The 4,296-nt window shown below is 37.5% G+C and overlaps 1 pseudogene; it reads left to right on the top strand.

The window, feature by feature from the left end:
- Positions 1 to 2,191: 2,191 nt before the first annotated feature.
- LOC118837776 lies at positions 2,192 to 2,931 on the top strand (annotated as a pseudogene).
- The last annotated feature ends 1,365 nt before the right edge of the window (positions 2,932 to 4,296 follow it).

The following is a 4,296-nucleotide window of genomic DNA, read 5'->3' as shown; positions in this document are numbered from 1 at the left end:
AACCATCTATCATGCAGAATGTTTTTGTTGCAAGGTTCCATCCTATGTGGAGTTTGTACAACTTGTATTCAATTACAATTCAAGATATTCATTCTTAACTCCTGACTCCAAGTGTTGAGGGTTGACGTGAAGTCTAGGGGAAAAGAAAACTAAAAACTTGAAAAATTTAACGAACTGTAAGTACTTGACCATATTCCTGGAATATTTGTCTACAGAATAGATGTCTCATAATCTCATTTTCACTGATGACTCAGTACGAATGAAAATATCAGGAATTCAGGTATCTGTATTGTGCAGGAAAGGCCTCCCTACTCCTTAACTCCATGTATGTTGTGAAGATGGGGGATGGGGGGTATACATGTACATACAGGGAAACTAGAGGGCAGTTTAATTTTTTCCATACACTGCCAGATGTATTTGTCATATTTTTTTAACTGTTTTTCTTTGATAAATGAGTAGGCTCATTGGGTAGGGTGAATGAAATAGGGTGAAAGGAGCCAAGGGTGTCCAGAAATGGCTGCCATGTTAGGAATAATAAAAATTTTGTGGATGCTAAGGAGAAATTATTTCTTTAAATCTGTATAATAAAACTTCATAATCACATACTATGCCTCTTTCTATCCTTGCTGAAATTACTCTAACACACAGGTTTGTTGTCCCTTAATGTATCAATGAATGAACCCAGAAACTTGTCATATTTACTATTATTTTTCTCTAGTATAATTAGTTGTTGATTGTGATTGTATTATTATTATTATTATTATTATTCCAACTGAACAACTTTAACAACATTACACCAATTAGGTGTACATTAGGTACATTTCAAGTTTATGCTGTTCAAATATATTTTGCCTAATAAAGCAATTGCTCTGACATGGATTTTTTTTTCTTAAATAGCCATTAAAAGCAGTTTAATTAAGAAAAGTAGCAGGAAATTAGGCACAAAACATCAGAATGTTGTAGATTAATTACATTATAATTAAAGGTTTTTTCAATATTTTTAGCAATAAAATACAATATACTATCTAGATTTGCATTAAACGTAGAATTTAGTCTGATTTAAAAGCATTTTCATTCTATTTCAAAAATGTAGTTACTGAAATATCAAGTTTGCACATGTATATATGCACATATATACACACATATGCATTCACGAATATATGTATAGGTGTATATATGTATAAATACATGTGTGTATATTTTAGCAGCCCTTAAAAATTAAAGTCTGATGTTTTATTTCAATATGTCTTTTGGTTGCTGTAATATGTCCATAACTTAACTAACAAACCCTCCAAATCCCTCCAAATTTCTGCTTCAATTTTTTAGTCTGTACATTTAAATATGTTTAACTCAAACATTTTCAGTGAGCTCTCTCTCTCTCTCTCTTTCTCTCTCTCTCTCGCTCTTGCTATCACTCTCTCTTTCTTCTATTCAACTTACAAACTATTCTTCCTGATCCTTCTCTCCTGTTTCCAGAAGGCAAAATAAACTCATCGTTTCCTCTCCCTCTAGTGGATGGACACATTCCATACCTTTATGAAAAAACACGGAAAGTATTTCTAAACCCTCATACAGGGTTTAATTAAAGTGATAGCCCTCAACAAATAAATGATTTGTTAAGAATAGCATTTTTGCCTTCATAAGGTATATTTATAAAGAGATTACAAATTAAATATGGGCCATACACACTATATTATTTTTCCCATGGTGCATAATACATCTTCTAAAATAGTAGTGATACAGCTGTCTTTTCCAAGAAAATATTTTTTAATGTTTCTCCTACTTTCAGATAACTTACTATAATAAGGAAACTTAGATCTGGGAGGTGTTACCTGATGTACAGGACAGCATGTTGCTGGGGTTCAGTGGAGGCTCCACGTGGGTTGCTCAGGAAGTTTTCCGCAGGCACCTTGGTGGTAGAGGCTAGCGAAAGGTAGAAGCAATGAGCCGAGAGGTTGGGCTCCCGAGGGTGGCAGAGTCGTACCTGACCATTCCTGGGGCAGGTGTCCTGGAGAACAGCCAGTGAACACCTGATCCTTGTGCAGCCACACTGTGGGCAGCAGCTCCTGGCAGGTGGGCCTGCTCTCTCTTGGAGAACAGAGTTCTGAGCCTAGTGCTTTCAGTGTGACATTCCTGGGCCTCCCCGCTGAGTGATCACAGCTCGTGTTAGTCCTGGCCATGGCGGCCAGCCATGACTGCAGGCCTGGAGGAGCTACCCGAAGACCTGGGAGAAGTGAAGGAGTCACTGGGAAAGGCCAGTAGGAAAAGAGTACATGATGTCCTAACAGCAGGAAAGTCCAAGTGAAGACAGAAATAAAGCGTAAGAAAAAGCAGAATGGAAAGGAGAAACAACTGATGAGAAACTAGCAGCTGTGGGTTCCCCCATTTCGATTGGTTACCCCCATTTCAGTTGGGTCCACAGTGAAAATCAACATTTATGGATCAGCCAGATAAATATGTGAAAATCTACATCAACTTAAATGGTGTTCAGCAACTCCCCAGTGAGAATGCACAGATGCATTTGAAGTTCTTGTAAAGAATCTTAATGGGAAAAACTACTCTTTCATGTCAACAACCTCTGGAAACCCATCTCTCTAGAAAGGTAGTTTAAGAAAGATCAAGACTGACACAGTTTTTGTATTATGCAAAAGAAGCAGGAGCTGAAATCAGATTACCTGATGTGGATGGAGAAAGAACGCAAAGAGAAGGAAAAAATCTTCCTTTCATAATGACACAGATCCAAGTGAGGGACTGATGAACATTTTGAAGAAGATTTATGAACATAGAGATCATTAAATGAAGAGAACTATTGATAAAGTCTTGGTAGATTCAAGGTAGAAACAAACTAAAGGAGAGAGTGAATGGTGGAACAAAACAGTCCTTTCAGGCACCAGTGTGGAAATATCCTTTCCAATAAGGAATTGTTGCTGAGCTGCTGTAACCAGAATGGCCTTTGTTTTCTTTGAGTGACTCAATTTATCTCAGTGAGCTTTACTAGGTGCTAAGCCCCGGGCCCAAACGTGATCCATGTGAATATGAACCTCCCAGGGTCCTAAGGGGAGGGGCCAACTCAGGAACCAATCACCAGAACCTGAGCTCTGGTGATTCAGATGATGTTTGATGTCTGAAGCCCTATAAGTAAGGAGGACAGAGCCATTTGTGTGGGGCTCTGGAGATGGTGTCGATGAGGAGACCCTTGGCAGCTGTACCTAAGGAGCCCTCCAGTTTGTAAAGCCGGATGTTGAAATTTGTTGAACTCTGGTAACTATGTGTTGGGATTTGAATCAGACAAAGTCTGTTGATGTTTGCAATTTGTTTGCATTTTGTTTTGAAGTTCAGGGTGCTGGTTTTTTCTCCTGAACTAACTGAATGATATTTGAATTAAAATTAAGCCTGTCAACCCCTTCACCTTGCTTCTCTTGCTTAAGCAGATTGAAAGAACCTGTGCTGTTGGCAGCTTTCTGGGTGCTGGCTGTGGGTGAATCTTAAACCCTCACAGAAGCTCCTAGCCAGATTGTTGAAACAGCTGCCCAGATGCATTTGACAAGTAGAAGACAAGAGGAGAATGCAAACTCTTTCCATTTCATACCTTACAATTTATTTAAAATAAAATATGAGTATTTTAAAACACTTCTTTCAAGGAAGGTTGCCTTGGTACCCTGGTTTTTCTGTGCAAAAAAGGGTCAATTTTTCTTCAACGTCAAAAAAGTGTTGCTAATTAAAAAGTTATATATTCCTTATCTCTGGTGGTCATCTGCACAATTAAAGGGGGTGAACCTAGGAGCATAGGAATAAAAGGAGTTTCCCTTAAAATGATTAATGTCTATCTAAAACCATCAGCAAGCATTATGTGTAATGGGGATGAGCTAGAAGCTTTCCCAATAAGATCAGGAATGAAGCAAGGATGCCCAATATCACCACTGTTATTCAATATTGTACTAGAAATGTCAGCTTTATCAATAAGAAAAGAAAAAGAAATTGAAGGAAGAATAGGGAATGATAAGACAAAGGTATCACTCTTTGCAGATATGATGGTATACCCAGAGAATCCTAGAGAATCACCTTAAAAAACTACTTGGAATAATTAACAACTTTAGCAAAGTTTCAAGAAACAAAATAAATCCACATAAATAATTGACATTTCTATATATTACTAACAAAGCTCAGTAGCAAGATATAGAAAGGGGAATTCCATTTAAAATACTTGTAGACAATATAAAACATTTGGGAGTCTATCTACCAAGACACACCTAGGAACTATATGAACACAATTACAAAACACTTTAAACTCAGATC

This window comes from Trichosurus vulpecula, chromosome 1 (assembly GCF_011100635.1).
Source record: "Trichosurus vulpecula isolate mTriVul1 chromosome 1, mTriVul1.pri, whole genome shotgun sequence".
Taxonomy (NCBI): domain Eukaryota; kingdom Metazoa; phylum Chordata; class Mammalia; order Diprotodontia; family Phalangeridae; genus Trichosurus; species Trichosurus vulpecula.
This window is presented reverse-complemented; position numbering and strand designations above follow the sequence as displayed.